The 20026-nt window shown below is 38.7% G+C and overlaps 1 protein-coding gene and 1 pseudogene across 2 annotated transcripts in view; both read right to left on the bottom strand.

The window, feature by feature from the left end:
- Window positions 1–20026, bottom strand: part of AP3B1 (adaptor related protein complex 3 subunit beta 1) — a 294984-nt gene that overhangs the window by 39148 nt on the left and 235810 nt on the right. The gene's annotated exons all lie outside the window — the stretch shown is intronic.
- On the bottom strand, window positions 730–5747 carry LOC126957613 (heat shock protein HSP 90-beta-like; annotated as a pseudogene).

Below are 20026 nucleotides of genomic sequence, written 5' to 3'. Positions count from 1 at the left end.
ACTATGCCATGTACACCTGATGACATTACAAACTTAGCAATTATAGTAATGATTTAAAGTTCAACAAAAATCCGAGTTAAATATCATATATACAAAATGATACATCATGCCTTCTAAGCATCATTAAAACATAATATTCTTTCTCCAAAAGCTCAACAAAAAATGGGCAATTTAAAATAATCATCACCTCTAATCCCAGCACTTCGAGAGGCTGAGGTAGGAGGATTGCTTGAGCCCAGGAGTTTGAGAACCAACCTGGGCAACATGGCGAGATCCTGTCTCTACAAAAAATGCAAAAAATTAGCTGGGTGTGGTGGCATGTGCCTGTAGTCCCGGCTACTCAGGAGGCTGAGGTGGGAGGATTGCTTGAGCTCAGGAAGTTGAGGCTGCAGTGGGCCATGATTAGGTCATTGAACTCTTGCCTGGGTGACAGAGCAAGATCCTGTCTCAAAAAATAATAATAATAATTTTAAAAATAATAATAAAATAATAATCATAAAAACTTATAGGAGAGTTAGTTTGTAAAATACAATAAACAATTAGCTAAATTTAAAATTTTGATTAAATAAAATAATAGGGCTACTGGCCTATTCATTCTACTTAAGCCTTCTGATGATGATAACAACAATCTAATATTTTAAGTTTTCAAATCACTTTCACTTCTAAGGTTAGGTTTTCCTTGAATGAAAACTATTTTCAAAACCCTTCTCTTTCTTTCCTTTCTTTTTTTTTTTTTTTTTTTTTTTTGAGACGGAGTCTCGCTGTCGCCAGGCTGGAGTGCAGTGGCACAATCTCAGTTCACTCAAGCAGCTCCAGACTCTCCTCGGTAACTGAGACCAGGCTTTTCCCATGAAACTCCCTGAGCTTCTGCATGCAGTACTCATCAGCGGGCTTGGCTGTATATACTAATTCAAAGGCCCGCTTCTGCACTTGCTCCACAAACACAGAGCCGGCCACCTGCTCTTTGCTCTGACCAGTGACGCTATAGATGGATTTCTGTGTCTCTTTCACGCAGGAGACATATTTTGACACAGATGTCATCTCATCTCCAGACTGGTAAGTGTGATACTGCAGCAGCTAGGACACGTGTCGCTGGCTAGTGGAGTTTTTATGGATTCTAAGCTTTAGATTTTAATTTTTAAAATTCTAAAATTTTATTTATTGAATTTTTATAGACAGGGGTTTCACTCTGTCGTCCAGGCTGGAGTGCAGTGGTGCAATCATAGCTCACTGCAGCCTGGAACTCATGGGCTCAAGTGATCCTCTTGCCTCAGCCTTTTAGGTAACTTGGACTACAGGTGTGTACCACCATGCTGGGTTAACTTTTTAAATTTTTTGTTGTGATAGTGTCTTGCTTTGCAGCTCAGGCTGGTATCAAACTCCTGGCTTCCAGCAATCCTCCTGCCTTGGCCTCCCAAAGTGCTGAGATTACAAGGGTGAGACGTCACAACTGGCCCAAGCTTTAGATTTTTAGATAAGGCCTCATTGAATTTCTTGCCATTCTCCCTGTCTTCTGCCAGCTCAGAGAACAGCTCAAGGCACTTCTTAACAATGTTTTTGTGGATGACTGTTAAGATTCTGCTCTGTTGGAGCATTTCTTGAGAGATGTTCAGGGGCAGATCCTAAGTCAACCACACCAAGGATTAAAGTTGAGATACTCCAATATCATCACAGCTGTCCACGATGAACACATGATGGACACAGAGTTTGTTGTTCTTTTTTCTTCTAATTCTCAAAGAAGTCAAAGGGATCCAAACAAGGGATGAATAGCAATGCTCTGAATTCCAACCAACCTTCCACAAAGAAATGCTTGACTGCCCAATGGTCCTCCTAGTCACTGGTGAAGCTCTTGTAGAATTCTCTATACTCCTCCTGGGTGAATGTCATCAGAATTTCTGATCCAAGTGTTCTTGGTCTTGTTTAATTCTTCCCAATCAATGATTTCTCCTTGATCTTGTTGGTTTTCTTTTTCTTATCCTTACTGTTCTCATCTTCTTCATCTGAACCCACATCTTCAATCTTGGACTTTTTCTCATCATCTCTATCTTCTGTTTTTTGGTTGTTTGTTTGTTTTGAGATGGTGTAATACTCTGTCACCCAGGCTGGAGTGCAGTTGTATGATCTCAGTTCACTGCAACCTCCGCCCCCTGGTGGATCCTCCCACTTCAGCCCCACAAGTAGCTGGGACCTAAGCTGCGTACCACCATTCCCGCCTAATTTTTTGTATTTTTTATAGAGTCAGTGTTTCACCATGTTGGCTAGGCTGGTCTCAAACTCCTGAGTTTAAGCGATCTGCCCACCTCAGCCTCCCAAAGTACTGGGATTACAGGCATGAGCCTTTGTGCCTGGCCTATCTTCCTCTTCTTTCTCACCTTTCTCTTCCTCTGCCTGTCATCACTGATTTTCTTCTCTCTTTCCTTCTCCAAAGAAAGGGTAATGGGATAGCCTATGAACTGGAAGTGCTCTTCACTACTTCTTTGACCTTCCTCTCTTCTAAGTACTCTGTCTGGTCTTCTTTAAGGTGGAGGGTCACTTTGGTACCCCTGCCAATGGGCTCTCCATGGTCAGCACATACAGTGAAGGAACCCCCAGTGGAGACTCCCAGGCATACTCTTCATCATTGTTGTGCCTTGTGATCACAACTACTTTCTCTGCCACAAGGTAGGCAGAAAAAAAGGCAGCACCAAATTGCCCAAACATGGAGATACCTGCACCACCCTGAAAAGCCTCCATAAATTCTTTAGTACCAGGGAATGCACTCTGACTTTGGTAGACACAGGCATTGACATGACCAAGGCTGATCTCCTAATTTGGGAACCATTACCATGGGTTGGGGATTATGTCAATTTCCAGCTCTTTACCATTGTCCAACTTGGAAGGGTTTGTAAGGCTCTCACAGCAAATCTTGTCAAATGCATCATAAACATTAGATCAATTCCTGAAGGAAAATCTCCTCATTAGAATAGAAAGTATTGATGACGAGAGACATGAGTTGGGCAATATCTCCCTGAAAGGCAAGTTTCCACCTCTTCCTCTTCACGTGCACTTTCTCAGGCATCTTGAAAGAAAAAGGCTACAAGTACTAGAGATCAAGGTGGGCTGGGACTGTCCAACATGCACATGGCACCAAGGCTGCACTGGGATGACTCCAGAGCTATATATTTTATAGTTACAGATTTATACTCAGCAAAAATCTTCTTTATCCCCATAAATTCCCATGATACTGAGGCTATGATAATCAACCTTAAATATAAGCTCTTATCTGGCTAATATTTTTCAGTGTTACGTGTTTATTTCCTTAATTATAAGCATATTGGAGACAGTGACCACGTCTTACTTTTATTCTACATTGTTCCACAAACATATTTGTCATCAAATCATTAAATAAATGTTGGTATAACAAGCTTTATCTCTGTGAAAATACATAAAAAGTTGGCCTACATATGGGGGAAAGAAAGCCGAAATTGTAACGTAAAAGGGAAGACTATTTGAAAATTGGAGAAAGGCAAGGGTAGAGGAGTGGGACTAGAGAACAGAAACAAAGGTCAGGTTCACAGTGGCCAGGAATTAGTACTATAGATATCACACAAGGTGCTTAGAAGTACGCCTTTGGTCATTTAAGAGCCATCAAGTCTTGGCAGACTCACTGATTCTTTCTTTCAGTCTAATCCTAGGACACATGGTCCAAACGTTTATTTTATCTTTTCAACTTTGTCTCAAAATTCTACAGCTTTATTATAATTGTTAAAAAATATGTTAAGGGATGAATAAAGAAAAAAAAATAGTATAATTCTCTCCACTCATTCTTTCCACATTCAACCAAGTTCAAGGTAAAAAGCATTCTCTAATGAATTCACCATCTAAAAAGGTCCTCCCTTATAACCTCCAAAGGTTATCTGTGATAATTCCCAGAGGTCTACACACTCCTTCACAATAAACAGGATCATAAATGACACTTCATGGTAATAATATATACTTGTTTAACTACAGAAAGGTACTAAATGAAAACATAGCCAGGTGTGGTGGCTTGTGCCTGTAATCCCAGCACTTTGGGAGGCCAAGATGGGTGGATCACATGAGGTCAGGAGTCTGAGGCCAGCCTGGCCAACATGGTGAAACCCCATCTTTACTAAAAATGGAAACATTAGATGGGCGTGGTGGCATGCACCTGTAATTCCGGATACTTGGGAGGCTGAGGTGGGAGGACTGCTTGAACCCAGGAAGCGGAGGTTGCAGTGAGCTGAGATGGTGCCACTGTCCTCAAGCCTGGGTGATGAAGCAAGGCTCCGTCTCAAAAAAAAAAAAGAAAGAAAGAAAGAAAGAAAGAAACAGAAAATGTTTGATTACTTTTTTACCCTTGTTTCCTAAGTTTATACAAGTCATATTAAGCCAACCTTCTCCAGCATCTAGATAAAATACATAGGTGATATTTTGTTCAATAAACCCAGTGGGTTCCATAAATCCTTTGACTACTTCCATATATAATACATTTAATCCAGTATTATATTAATACTAATATATAATAAGGCTTTAGTTCAATATTTGGTACATCAGACCAGATACCTATAATCTGGAAATATATATGAGATCCGTGGCTGCTTATATTCTAGGATGCTCAACATTGCAAATGGCGTTCTTGACTTCATATTTTATAGATACCAATGATTTATTAGATGCAAAAAAAGGTAAAACATAAATTAATTATAAAGTGATCTAGATTTGGGCTGTGAAAACGAGGGTTTAAGAAAAAGGGAAGATTTAATAAGTCTAAACACAATAGATGTAGCCCAGAGGTTGCAAACTATAACCCGCAAGCCAAATATGGCCTGCTGCCTATTTTTTAAAAATGTCACTGGAACACAACCATACTCATTCATTTACATACTGTCCTTGACTGCTTTTTTACTCTACGATGGCAGAGGTGAGTAGTTGTAATACCTAAAACATTTACTATCTGGTACCTTTACAAAAAAAGTTTGCTGACCCCTGATCTAAGGGCACAAATGTTCGATCCTTGCCATTCCACATTCCTTCCCTTGTTGTTGGAAACAATTCTCTACAGCAGAGGGTCCCCAGTCCCCGGGCCATGGACCTGTACCAGGGCATGGGCTGTTAGGAATCCGGCCGCACAGCAGGAGGTAAGCGGCTGATGAGAGCAAGCATTACCGCCTGAGTTCTGCCTCCTGTCAGATCAGCGGTGGCATTACATCCTCATGGGAGTGCAAACCCTATTGTGAACTGTGCATGCAAGGGATCTAGGCAGCACGCTCCTGATGAGCATCTAATGCCTGCCTGATGATCTGAGGTGGAACAGTTTCATCCAGAACCATCCCCGTATTCCCAATGGTCCACGGAAAAACTGTCTTCCACAAAACGGGTCCCTGGTGCCAAAAAGGGCTCTACAGGTCCCATGTCTTCTGAGCAGAAACATTAGCAACTTTGCTTCTGAAGCTCTTTTCAAAGATGTTTCTACAGCAAACAGCCTTTGGAAGACAGAGTAATGCCTCCCTCTGGGGCAGGTGATAGACTTGTTTGTTTGTTGTCCAGGATTAGAAAGATAAAATCTCCCTCTGGGGCAAAGGCTGAATAGATTTGCTAACAGTCCTCTGATAAAAACCTAGAATTTTTTTTTTTTTTTTAATACTTTTAAGTTCTGGGATACATGCACAGAATGTGTAGGTTTGTTACATAGGTATACACGTGCCATGGTGGTTTGCTACACCCATCAACCTGCCATCTATGTTAGGTATTTCTCCTAATGCTATCCCTCCCCTAGCCCCCAAACCCCCGACAGGCCCTGGTATGTGATGTTCCCCTCCCTGTGTCCATGTGTTCTCATTCTTCAACTCCCACTTATGAGTGAGAACATGCGGTGTTTGGTTTTCTGTTCCTGTGTTAGTTTGCTGAGAATGGTGGTTTCCAGCTTCATCCATGTCCATGCAAAGGACATGAACTCATCCTTTTTTATGGCTGCATAGTATTCCACGGTATATATTTGCCACATTTTCTTTATCCAGTCTATCACGGATGGACATTTGGGTTGGTTCCAGGTCTTTGCTATTGTATATAGAGCTGCAATAAATATATGTGTGCATGTGTCTTTATAGAATTATTTATATTCCTTTGGGTATATACCCAGTAATGGGATTGCTGGGTCAAATGGTATTTTTGGTTCTAGATCCTTGAGGAATTGCCACACTGTCTTCACAATGGTTGAACTAAGTTACACTCTCACCGACAGTGTAAAAGCATTCCTATTTCTCCGCATCCTCTCCAGCATCCTGTTGCTTCCTGACTTTTTAATTATCACCATTCTAACTGGCTCAAGATGGTATCTCACTGTGGTTTTGATTTGCGTTTCTCTAATGACCAGTGATGATGAGCTTTTTTTCATATGTTTGTTGGCCACATAAATGTCTTCTTTTGAGAAGTGTCTGTTCATATCATTTGCCCATTTTTTGATGGGGCTGTTTGATTTTTTTCTTGTAAATTTGCTTAAGCTCCTTGTAGATTCTAGATATTAGAACTTTGTCAGATGGACAGATTGCAAACATTTTCTCCCATTCTTTAGGTTATCTGTTTACTCTGATCAGGTTAGCCTCCTGTAAAGCAACACATTGCATGTGCAGGCTTCACCTAGCCTTCAGCACGTGGGGCTCAGAGAAGTGATGCAAATGATGCTACTCTGGCTACTGCTGCTGCTGTAACAAACTGTCCTTTGTCTCTGACCAAGGAGTCTTGTGTCTTCTACCAGCATTCATGAAATTGTTGCAGATTAGTTAGCCTGTAAGTAGGGTAACATCTCAGACTCTTCATAGTTCTTGATGCTTGATTAAAAAAATAATAATAATTTAACAATTCCCAGAGCCACTTATTTCAAACAGCTAACACTCAGACCACCATATACATCTGTGCAGTGACAACTGACTGAAAGGGTGGATAAGAGCTAAAATCCAGCTCACATTCAAGGGAAACTTTTTGGAATCTGCACAATGGTGCCATACAGGCTAGTGGCTTTACTAATCAGAATATAACTTTGCATAGTAGAGGTTACTTTTTTCTTTTGGCTTTCCTTTGTGAAAATCCATGCTATGACTTTAATTTTTCCTGTGGGTTTCTGAAGTATCAGGAAATGTTCTGATAGCCGACAACAAAGTGTCGAGTAAGTCCAATGACAACGCAGAATAAGAATTCATTGTTTCAGAATTGCTTTTATTTGATTCAAGACTACGGGTTGGCCTTTTGAGGAAGCTTTGCCCCCAACGCTTCTTTACTCTATAGTAGTTATGTACGAGATTGTCAGCCCAACACACCCTACTATTTTCTAGAAACCTTGACACATTCAGCACATGATGGAGCTGGCAAGTTCTAATGCCTCCTCATGACTGGCTGCAGTTAACTGGTTCAGGGATGGACAATTTGGCCCAATGAGTTCCTTTCCTAGGATTTTCGGATTTGGTACCTAGTAATCTGAGCCAGACTCTCTCAAGCAGTTAACATTCTGAGATTTAAAACTCTAATTTTTGTCTGTGGCCACATTTCCTGCCACATTGTTCAGTGAGAAAAAAATAATGAAGCATATTTCAAAGAAAAGCATAGATGAGAGACAGACAGACTAGCTGGTAACTTTGATCTGGATGGTTCTTGAGGCCCAGACACATTCGTGTCCTTGTTGAAGCTGTTTTCTCTGAACTCTAGCTGTAATTTCCTATTTATTTATTTACTGCTTAACCTAGTTCAAATTGGGATTCTATCATCTATCTCCCCCATTCTACTACTGGTTGGGATTAGTCAGATTTCAGGACATTAATTGGAAGGGGAAATAAGCTTGTAATGGGAGAATGCCCCTTTGCCCCCCTATCTCTAAAGTGCTGGTAGACATGGAACCAGGAGATCAGAGACTCAGGTAAGGCTTTTGATTAGACTGACCCATATGTATCTGCCATATGTGTAGGTCAAAAACAGTAAAATTATCAATTTCATGTGATTCAACTAACAATTTGTTTTGGATCAAGGCTACTTAATCCTACCTTTAATAGAAAAGAACCTTGAGTCCTTGATGTGGGCCATCCTAACTCACTGGAGTTCTGTATTGTGGTTAGAGAGCAAGGTCCACTCTAATAACAAAGTACGACTTTGCCTTTATTTGTCCTCTGACCCTATGTATCCCTTGGGCATCTTGGGGAGAAAGGTGGTAATGTGCAAGAATTAGGTATTTCACAGCTCTCTGTCCAATAGGAACACCGTTATTTCAAACACAAAGTAACTACTAATCATTAATCATTACTCACCATTAATGTAGTAATTCATGCTTTCATGTAACTAACATTTATTCAATGAGTTGTACCAGCCCTGTGCTAAGGAGTATGATACAGAGACAAAGATGAAGTATCCTAGTCCTCAAGAAGTTTATTGTTTAGCCTGGGAAAACAAAGTAAATCAACTAGTGTGATAAATGCCATGACAGAAGCAGGCTCAGTGGACTAGAAGAACACAAAAGTCATAGCTGACACCTGAGGGAGTCATTATGGATGAAAACCCAGTTATTTTAATGAATTAATCTGGCTATTTCTCACTACTACCACTGTTACCAGCCTGGTCTGAGCCACCACCATCTATTATCCGGATTATTCCAAGAGCTTCCTAATTGGTTTCCTTGCTCCTACCCCTGCATCCTATCGAACATAGACTGAATTGCTGTTAGTCTATCCTGAACACAGTAGCTAGAATGTATCAGTCAAAGTTACATCATGCACTGGGGTGATGAAATAATTTGTACACCAAACTCCGTGACATGAGTTTACCTATAAAACAAACCTGCACGTGTACCCCGAACCTAAAATAAAAGTTTGAAGAAAAAAAAAGTTACATCATGTTACCCCTCTGCTCAAAACCTGCCAATGGCCAGGATCCCTGTTCCATTTCCTTGATCTCATTTTCTATTACTCTTGAATTCACTGTTTATTCTACTCATCACCCTGACTTCCTTGCTATTCTTTTTGCATACTCGTAACGGTCCCACTATAGGTTATTCCCTTGTACCCTCCACCTGGAAGGCACTTTCTCCAGAGACCCACACAGCTCAGTTCTAGAATGTCTCCTCAGATATTACCTTCTTAGTGAGGTTTAACCCATTTGCATCCCTTCCTTCTGCTTTCCTTTTTCCTTTTGTATAGACACTTAATACCTTCTCTAACACAATATACAATTTGTTTGTTATGTTTATTGCCTGTCTTCCCATCTACTTCTCATTTTTATGCTCAATGTATAAAACCTAATTTTACCCTTTCTCAGAACTCAAAGCATAATTTTACTATTTTAAATGCTTATGGAAATTTGCAAATAATATACCTTGAGTGTTGGTCATAACTACACTTTATTTAACACTGAGTGCTCAATTATAACAGTGTCCTTAAAAATACTACAGCCTTATAGGAACACACTGTGGTGATATGTGGAGATCTTCTATTTTAATATTTGTTGGTTTTAGGATATAACTTGAATTTTCTATTACATACAATTGTGAAAAAAAAAGTACATTTCTTTTTTTTTTTTTGAGATGGAGTCTCACTCTTGTCGCCCATGTAGGAGTGCAGTGGCACAATCTCGTTTCACTACAACGTCCGCCGCCCGGGTTCAAGCAATTCTCGTTACTCAGCCTCCCAAGTAGCTGGGATTACAGGCGCTCGCGACCACACCCGGCTGATATTTGTACTTTTAGTAGAGTTGGGGTTTCCCCAGGTTGGCCAGGCTGGTCTCGAACACCCTACCTCAGGTGATCCACCCGCCTCGGCCTCCCAAAGTTTTGGGATTACAGGCGCGAGTCACCACGCCCGGCCTACATTTCTTAAATGCACAAAGAACAGCTTATTGAGGGACTTCTACAATACAAACACTAATTCTTGAAATGTCTACTTTTAAGTGTATTATTTTATTAAAACTTGTATAAACAGGATAGTATGAAAGACAATGTTTGAAAACATTAGTTTTAATTGTTTAACGACCAATGTTCAAAGAATTAAAAACTTAGCTGCATTATAAGCAAATGATATGGGTCATCTTCACTATGGCTCCTGAGGAAGTAATTAGTTCAGTAACTACAGGAACTGTAAAATAACAAGCCTCTCCCAAGAGTTAACAGAACAAAAAGCATCAAGCAACAATGAGATAATCCTCTACAAATCTTTACACAGCATATGTTTAAATAATAAAAGTCGTTTGTGTACCTTTAGATGGTTTATGAAAATAAGCAATCAATTCTGCAGACACAACATTATTTCTAAAGGAAATCTATGTGACTCATGATGCCTGTAGATACACAGAGACAAACCACACATATTTTATCAGTTTATTACAGTAAGCAAATAAGCGTGGAATGAGAGTGCACATAACTGTCTACTTAGCGCTTACTGAAACATTTATAAGAGCTGTTATCTCCCTAATAACAGACAGACAGCGTGCAATTTTAGAGAGGAGAAAAGCTTCATATTTTTTAACACTTCACTAAAAAGTAACTGAAGAGTGTAAAATGAAAAATACTCTGTGCAGTTAGCTGGTAATGGACCATATTATCAACTCAAGTTAGATTTATAGGATACAAACTAGTCACTAATAGTTATTTTATGACATAGCATGTCTGCTTTTTTTTTGAGATTATTAAGATTAAAGTTGTAAAACTTCTTTTGAACGTAGCTGTTCAAAATGATTGAATTATAAAATTTAAAATGAGATTTGAAAAATAAAACATGGAATATCAAGTAAGTGCCTTAGAATAAACCTTGTTCAGCATCCACATTACTATTTCAAAGATGACATTTCCATGTAAAGCTTTATGAAAACAATGTTTTCCAGCCTTTTATGCTTTAATCCACATTTAGTCAGTCATTAAGTATTATCAATCCATTCTGTTTTTGAATTTCAAAAATATGAAAATCTGCAGTATATAAAATGCTTTTTGTATCTAGTTTTGTGTGGCTTACTTTACATCAGTATCTATTTAGATATATAATTTATAAAAATGATGAGGTAAGAAAATAGCTATAAACAGAGGCACAGCTTCATCTTTAACAGTAGTACTTTTAAAACCAATGTATGTCTCAATTGATAAGATCCGTAATGCATAAAGTCACAGTATTGTCTTATTTATCCTATAAACTGTAGAAAGTGGGTCTTGATTTTACCTCCAATCCATTTCATTGAGGCTAGCATTAACCTAGTATTGACCTAGTATAGGATTAGCAAAAGTAAAGGGCAAATTTGCTTAACTCTTACATATAAGCACAGACTCAAAGAAATATATTTGAATCTTCCAGCAAATATTACTTCAAATAAATAGTTTTTAATACTAAAGATAACTTCTTCCTTATGCATATAAATTTTGATATAGAAATTTATGATAATTTCTCATATTTTATTTTAGTAATCAGTATACATTATAAAACACATGAGACTTTCTCACCTCTTATTTTGGTAATAATATATATTAAAAATATATTTGTGGAAATACTTGAACACATAATGAACAAATATTTAATGAGCATCTTAATTCATGCTTGGTATTAAGCAGGCACCAGCAAACCATGTTTGTAGGCCAAATCTGGTCCACCGCCTAGTTTTGCAATGCCTGTTCACTAATAATGACTTTTATATTTCTAAATGGTTGAAAAATCAAAAGCAATATGACTGTAACATTAAAATGATATGAAATTCACTTTAGTATCTATAAATAAAGCTTTATTGGAACACAGACACACTCATTTATTTATGTATTATCTGTGGCTGCTGTTGCATTAAAATGGCAGGGTTGAGTGGTTGTGGCCTGTAAAGCTGAACATCTTTACTACCTGGCCCTTTACAAAAAATGTTTGCCGATCCCTGGTATAGAATATATTCAATTTACAATGGTTTTGAGATAAGGAAATTAATATCCCATTCTTTCCCCTCCCCAAAGACAGATCAATAAACTTCACTATCAATACATTTACTGCTTTTTTATACATCTGAAAGCCAGAATGCTGTCTATATTTTTTTATTTATCATGTACACGGCCAATAGTACCAGAACCAGAACCATGAATACAGATATGTTATACTATTCATAGATATGTTCTCCTATTCCTTTTATATTTCTTTTCTGACTTTTGGTTTAAGAGTACTAATAAAAACAAACTGAATTTGATTTGTAAAGTGTTCAGCGTGAAGTTCTCAGTAACTGGTTATAACAAATTTCATTAGAACCCAGAGCATTTTACAGAAGCCCAAAACAAGTATGCATTGTGAAGCTATGATTTGACAGATGTGATAATTACGTGATCTTAGTAGTTCTAATGCTTTTTCATTCACAAGATCAACAACATAATATAAAAAAGAAAATGCTAGTGGTCTTCTCCCATTATAACCAAGCTCAGAACTTTGGCATTATCTTTGACATCCTCACATTAATTAGAAAACAAATTCACTGTCTCCTGCATTCATTTCCTCTTTTCTGTCCCTCTACCACCAGCTCAATTCAAGTCTTCATTAACACTGAAGATATTTTAAAATCTTTTCTAATTACAAAAGTATTACATGTTTATTGAAAATAATTTAAATAGTATGAAAATGTAAGAAAAGTAAAGTCCCAGACGGGCGCAGCGGCTCACGCCTGTAATCCCAGCACTTTGGGAGACCAAGGCAGGTAGATCACGAGCTCAGGAGTTCGAGACCAGCCTGACCAATATGGTGAAACCCCATCTCTACTAAAAATACAAAAATTAGCTGGGCGTAGTGGTGCACGCCTGAAATCCCAGCGACTCAGGAGGCTGAGGCAGGAGAATCATTTGAACCCGGGAGGCAGAGGTTGCAGTGAGCTGAGATCGCACCATTGTACTCCAGCCGGGCGACAGAGCAAGACTCTGTCTCAAAAAAAAAAAAAAAAAAGAAGGAAAGAAAAGTCCCCCTCAGGTAACCATAACAATTTGGTGTCCCTTCCCATCTTTTGCTCCCTTATGACTTCTCTTGCTTATACTATACAAGGTCTCTCTAATTTGCCCCCGTCATTAGATTCATTATACTCTGAGCTGTACCATAAACTGCTATACAAAACAATTCTCTTGGAGTTGTATAACTCCTTCATATACTCAGCAGTGAGGTGTGGTGGGAAACGCAGGGCTTTGAAACTAAACAGATTTGAGCTGAAATTGGTTTTATACATAGGGCATGTCTTACTAGCCCTGTAACACCAGAAAAGTTACTTAAGCTGAGGGGATCTCAATTTTCAAGTCTGTGAAATGGGGACACTAGCACCTATCTTTCAGGGTTGTTTTAAATCTAGGCTAAATATAAACAGCTGGAGGCATGAAGGGCCTGAGGAGCATGATAGGCACAAGTAAGGGAGTAAGATTTCAGAATTGAAAGGATGAGAAACTGAAGTTCAGTGCAGGTGAAGTTATTAGAATTGAACAGATCAAGACACTGTGAGGTTACATGTTGCACAGGTTATGAATATGAACACTGCAGTTCCCCAAGATGATGGTGGGCCAGAGAGATTATGTATGAAATACTAAGATCTTCACTGAATATGGATAAGTGATTAAGAGATCCAAATATAAGAATGACAAGGAAGGGAAGAGGGAATAGGAAGATGGAATGGGCCCCATAAAAGGAAGGAAGATGAGGATGAAAACAGAATGGCCTAAAAGGAACAGCTGAGCTTCACACAAACAATCTTGGTAGTAACAATGATTTAGTCAAAGACAGAATTATCAGCCATTATGAATGAGGCCATACTGAACAGATTTACAAAAGGACTTCAAGATCCAAATGGAGATTCTCAGAGAAAAGCTAGGCCATGAACCTTACAAAAGTGTATGAGGGAAACCGTAAGCTGCTCTACATATCTCAGAGATGGGACTGTGGCCTCTAAAAGCTGGCTGTGTTGCCTTGCATTTGAGTGAATTGGGACTTAGGGACATGGATCCCCCTTGATGAAGGATGTGGATGTCCCCTAGGAGAGGTCCTGGAGAGAAGGAAAGAAGTATGTCTTAGTAGACATACAAATTGGAAAGGGAATTTTATTATGGGTATAGTGATTTTAAACTACAGATGCTTTCTTCGAATCTGACAGAAGGGAAAAGGATCCTTATACATCCTAGATGCCAGTTCCAGGTACCACAAGTTGCCGAGAATTTCCTGATGCAGGGCAAGGATGGGGAAATGGGTTCCCTGAAATGATAGGACAGGACACACACACACACACACACACACACACACACACACACACACACACACTCGCTTATATAAACATTATTCCCCTTGATCTGTGTGTAGTATTTTAAAATTTTCAGTGAGGAGGTGGGAATGGAGAGAACGTGATTTACTACACAAGGCCTGGTTTTCTTCATGGCAAAGGCACCTGGCTGCATGGCTTTCGGGTCAAGTCCTGGGCTTGAGCCTCACTCTTGCACTGTGGCACTGGCCAGGTCTTCTCAGGCTATACCTATTTTTAACATATGAAGGACGAAGCACTTTTCTTCCGAAGTAAGAATGGTTAGTTTCCTTCTCGTGGGGCAGAATTACAGCTGGCAGTAGTACGAAGGAAAACACTGGATTTTAAGTTAGAAGGCCTTCAAGCTATTTGATGAGAAGAAAATCATTTAACTTCTCTGTGCTTGTATTTGTACCTAATTGATAGGATTCTTTTGAGGAGTCAGTGCAACACTGCATGTGAGAGTGTGTTGCTGGTGAAAGTCTCCTTCTTTAATTATTATTAAAGACAATGTTTATTAGCATAAGAGAAAAAATAGTGGCAGAGCTAAGACTGAAATATAATATTCTTCAGTGTCATTTCTGTCAAGCAATAAGCTATAATTCCTTTTCCAATAAACACAAAATGTTCCTTATGATAAAGGAAAGTAAAGGTTAGTCACGCAAGCTTGTGGGGAGTTTTCTCTCTTTCAGGGAACTACACAAAGTGGAAAGAACTAGCATTTATTATTTCTTTCCAAAGATTAATGACAGTTGAGGAAACATTTTTGAATGTGGTCTTTTTTTTTTTTTTTTTTTTGAGACGGAGTCTCGCTCTGTCGCCCAGGCTGGAGTGCAGTGGCCGGATCTCAGCTCACTGCAAGCTCCGCCTCCCGGGTTCGGGCCATTCTCCTGTCTCAGCCTCCTGAGTAGCTGGGACTACAGGCGCCCGCCACCTCGCCTGGCTAGTTTTTTGTATTTTTTAGTAGAGACGGGGTTTCACCGTGTTAGCCAGGATGGTCTCGATCTCCTGACCTAGTGATCCGCCCATCTCGGCCTCCCAAAGTGCTGGGATTACAGGCTTGAGCCACCGCGCCCGGTGAATGTGGTCTTAATTATAATCGGCATCCTTAACAAACAACTTTTAAAAACAAATCCATAAAATGAGATTAGAAGTGTCTTTAAAATATCAGTTATTTAATAAACCGCATGTCTGAAAGTGGATTTCAAGTGATGATTTTATAAGGATACAGCATAAGGCAAAGGAGTCTCAGGCAAAGTCTGAATGCCACATCACAGGGGACAAGCACACCTGGAGACGATAGTTTACACTTCTTTACTTCCTCAGGATTATTTGTTAATAAAATTTCTACTAGATACCTATCTTCAGTACCGAAATGACAGAATCCCACTTTTATACTAATTGTAAGGAATTAACTCAGTATTTGGACATGTTGAAAAGACTGATGATGAATACCACCTTTTAAAAAAAGCAATGAAGGTAACCCCGGAAAACTGCAGGGGGTATGAGACCAGATGTCAAACAATCTCGGTTATAGTTTGAACTCAGCCACATATTAAATGGTGAGACCTTAGCTAAATCACAACCTCAGAGCTTCTGTTTTCCTCTTCTGTAAAATGGGGCTAATTAAACACATCCTGTCTGTTTCACTGACTTGTCGTGAGGATCAAATGAGGCCATATATGTGAAATTGATTTTTAAACTGCAGAAAGTTCAATAAAAGACATTATTGGGATTATTAGTAAATTGAGTTTTCAGGCAATGTTAAAACACCAATCTGTCAGATAACACAGGGTCATGAGGTTAAAAGTACATATCAAAAAGCTGAATCATCATTGGAAAAAGGCTTTTATAACAATATTGCTGTATTTATTGGTAGTACCATCCAAAGGCCTTTAAAAAAGTAATCCCTTCCCCCACATTTGTTTTTCCCTCCTCTGTTAGTTGTGGGTGAAGAGAACTGTTCTCTAAAAGGTTTCTAAATGATGCTGATGTTAAAAAATATAGTATCACCATTTAACAGCCTTTTAAAGAGCAGTCCCCAGTATGGTCTTTGTTAACAACTGAGGGAGGAAGGGACTATTTTTTCAAAGGCTTTTAGAGGTTGTTGTTAAAAGAATATATAGTGACATCATTTAAAAGCCTTTTAAATAATAGTCCTCTTTCCCTCCCAATTGTAATGGCCTTGGCTTTCATTTATTTTGTACTACAAGCCGAAAATGGACAAGCCAACATATTATTGGCTATGGCAGCATTTGTTGGATGGAGAATGATGCATTGCTTTTAAAAAGGTCGGTGTCCAGAAATAAATCCAACTCTTCCAGAACATAGTTTCATTTCTATACAGGATATTGCCCACCCACCTTATCATCAAGTTGTAGTACTTTTTGCTTGTTTTCCTTAAGAGTTTACTGAAAAAGACACCATGCCAACAGGAAAGAAGTCATAGCTAAGTCATTCCGAGATTTCCCACGGCATGAATGTAGTTCTACAATCTACTGAGGTTTGCTTGCGTGAACTCTCTGTCCAATTTATGGCAAATTCTCTTAGCTCCTCTTCTGTAGTCTTTATTAATCTATTTCTTCCCACTGTTCCTCTCATTTTAGTTTAGTCCACTAGGAGACAGCAGTGGACACTTGGCGTTCCTTTCCATACTTAGCTCCCAGGGAGGGGAAAAATGAAGTCACCCATTTGGTTTAAGGCACAAAGTCTGATAGACAGTAATCTATGAAAAAAAGAACTAGCCAGGGAAATAATCATATGATATGAAACAATTTTCCATCTCTTCTTGTGTAGGGTCTTTTCAGAAAAGTGTCCCTTCATTTTAAGAACAAGATTTCAGAGACCTGTAACACTTTGATGAAAAAATAAGCCTTTAAAACATCTAAAGGTACAGCCCTCTAAACACACTGACACACTGTATTTTAATCCTAAATTTTAGTGTTCCCCTTACTTTTTGCCAGTCTGGCACACAGTACTCACTTGTTTATTCTATGATTTACTTAAATCACAGTAAATCATTATTTACTTGTGATCTACCATCATAAATCATATTTAGTTAAATATTAATTACTACCCAAAATGCAATGCTCAGTTCAAGTCCCAATTTATTTATTCAACTCTTCCTGACCCTACTCCAGCCCATTATGATCTTAATCACATTCCATTTGACATGTTATAATTTAATTTTCACACTAACTTTACATATAGTCTTGTATCCCATGGAACAAAGTGCTAAGCCTAGACAACAATAATTTCATGCCAAACAAAAAAGAATTAGCCAGGTAAATAATCACAGTATGTGAATCATGTTTTTGCATGATTTTTGAAAAACGTAAATAACTTTTAAATTCTCTACTACCTTAATAGCACCCGTTAGTTATCTGTGCCTATAATTGTATTTGATGGTAAATAAATACTTTAAAATATTTTAAAACATCTGGATAAAAATTCATTTCATTTGAGATTTATATCTCCATTATCTTGAGATAAATGTTTCACTAAGAAATGCTATTATAGGCCGGGCACAGTGGCTCATGCCTGTAATCCCAGCACTTTGGGAGGCCGAGGCGGGCGGATCATGAGGTCAGCAGTTTGAGACCAGCCTGGCCAACACGGTGAAACCTCGTCTCTACTAAAAATACAAAAATTAGCTGGGCGTGCTAGTGCACACCTGTAATCCAGCTACATGGGAGGCTGAGGCAGGAGAATCGCTTGAACCCGGGAGGCGGAGGTTGCAGTGAGCCGAGACCGCACCATTGCAGTTCAGCCTGGACGGCAGAGCCAGACTCCGTCTCAAAAAAAAAAAAAAGAAATGCTATTATAATTCTGATTCTAAAGTAGAGTAAGTAAAAATTGGTAAAAATTTTGAAATATAAGTGTTAAATTTTCTAACTTGAAGCATCAAAGAGACAGTACTAGGAAGACAGGAAACTTTATTTAATATGACTGATGTGAAAATTTCAAATTTCTCTTAATTTCCTTAACTGTAGTTAAGCAGAACCACCTCAAATACGAATTCCTTCATTAGGCAGATGGCCATAATCTCCACAGCAGGGCTGCATTTGAACTCTAAGACTAGTGAGTGATCCCCATGGTACAATCAACATCATGATCAGAGAATACAAGTCTGGGTGTGGTCCTCGGTTCTGCTCTTCATGGAAATGGCCTCTATGAGTGCCATCGCCCTGCCCTCCTGTTCCTCTGCAATTTGATAGGGTTGGGGTGAGACATGAGTATCTGAGTCACCTCCCTCCTCCCACAGGTTCTGTAAGTGAGGTGGTACACAGAAAAACAGCCCCCAAAAGGTGTCTAGGTCCTAATCCACAGAACCAATGAATATGTAACATTATGTGGCAAAAGGGAATTAAGGTTGCCAATAAGTTGACTTTGAGATGGTAGGTCATTCTGGATTTTCTGGGAGGGCCAATGTAATCACACAGACCTATAAGTGAATGAGACAGGCAGGAGAGTCAGTATCAGAGTGATACAGCATGAAAACAACTCAATTGGCCATTGCTGGCTTTGAAGATGGAAAAGAGCCATGAACTAAGGAATGTGGGCTGCCTTTACAAAAAAAGTCAAAAAAAGTCAAAAAAAAAAAAAAAAAAAAAAAAAAAAACCAAATTGGATTTTCCCATGGAGCTCCAGAAGGAACATGGTCATGCTGATGCCTTGAAAGATAATAATACATCTGCACTGTTTTAAGCCACTAAGTTTGTGGTAATGTGTTACATCAGTGACAGGAAACTAAACAAGGTAATTGCGGTGCCTAGTTGAAAACTACTGTTCTGAATTCTTATGTTGTGAAACCTATCTTCAGAGTTTACAGTATAGTTTGTATGCATGCAACTTTTTCAATGGCTGATCTGTGATCTGCGAAGCAACAAAAGTCAGCTTTCTCTGCAGTATTTTCTCATTGAACTTAAACTCCAACTATTATAGACACTAATAAATTTGACTGGCTCTCAAATTGTCAGAATCATTTTAGATGGCTGGTTTAAAAAAATTCCCCTCTCCTAACAAGCCTTCTATGCTTTCAAAATAAGCACCATGGGTTGATTTTGATCTATTTGTAGTTAAAAGACAGGTGCTGGCAACAAATGAAAAAAATAAACATGAACTGCCATCTGAAGGCTTCAATTTAATGCACTGATTATTATCTAAGATTCCCTCTTAACCCCCTTTATTTAGTATGAATCCTTCTGGTAAAATACACATAAAGAAGCATTTTGCATATAAGCAAAGGGGATTATCATTAGAAGTAGTAGTGATAGATGTAGACACTTGATTGAAGAAATACAGAACAGAGAAGTTTCAATGGGGAAAAAGGAAGGAAAACAAAAACATGAGAGGGTCTGGGTGGGGCAGAACAAGTTCAAGATAATGAAATACCTAGGTTAGAAAAGTATCAATAGTAAGTAGATATCAAAAAAGAATGGTAATCCTGAAAAACTCTAAAATGTGCCATTTTTGTCTAGAGTTACCACTCTCTAAAACAAGCACAATTCAAAAAGTCAGATGTTTAAAAAAGTTATACCAAGTCTCTGAATGAGGACTCTTAAGCATTCTGCAACCATCTGTGTCAAGTTGTCTATAACGCATTATAAATACTGTAGGTGCACCAGTGAATGCTTATGCAATCAGGTCTATGTGAGAAAAGCAGAACCACAAAATATATAAGCAAATGCTGCTCAGAAAAAATTTAATTCAGTCTGTGTCGGTCTGACAGAAACACACATGTAATAGGACAAAATGTTTCTTTGTGAACATTCCATATGGG

This window comes from Macaca thibetana, chromosome 6 (assembly GCF_024542745.1).
Source record: "Macaca thibetana thibetana isolate TM-01 chromosome 6, ASM2454274v1, whole genome shotgun sequence".
NCBI lineage: Eukaryota > Metazoa > Chordata > Mammalia > Primates > Cercopithecidae > Macaca > Macaca thibetana.
Note: the sequence above shows the minus strand (reverse complement) of the source record. Positions and strands in the feature narration are given on the sequence as shown.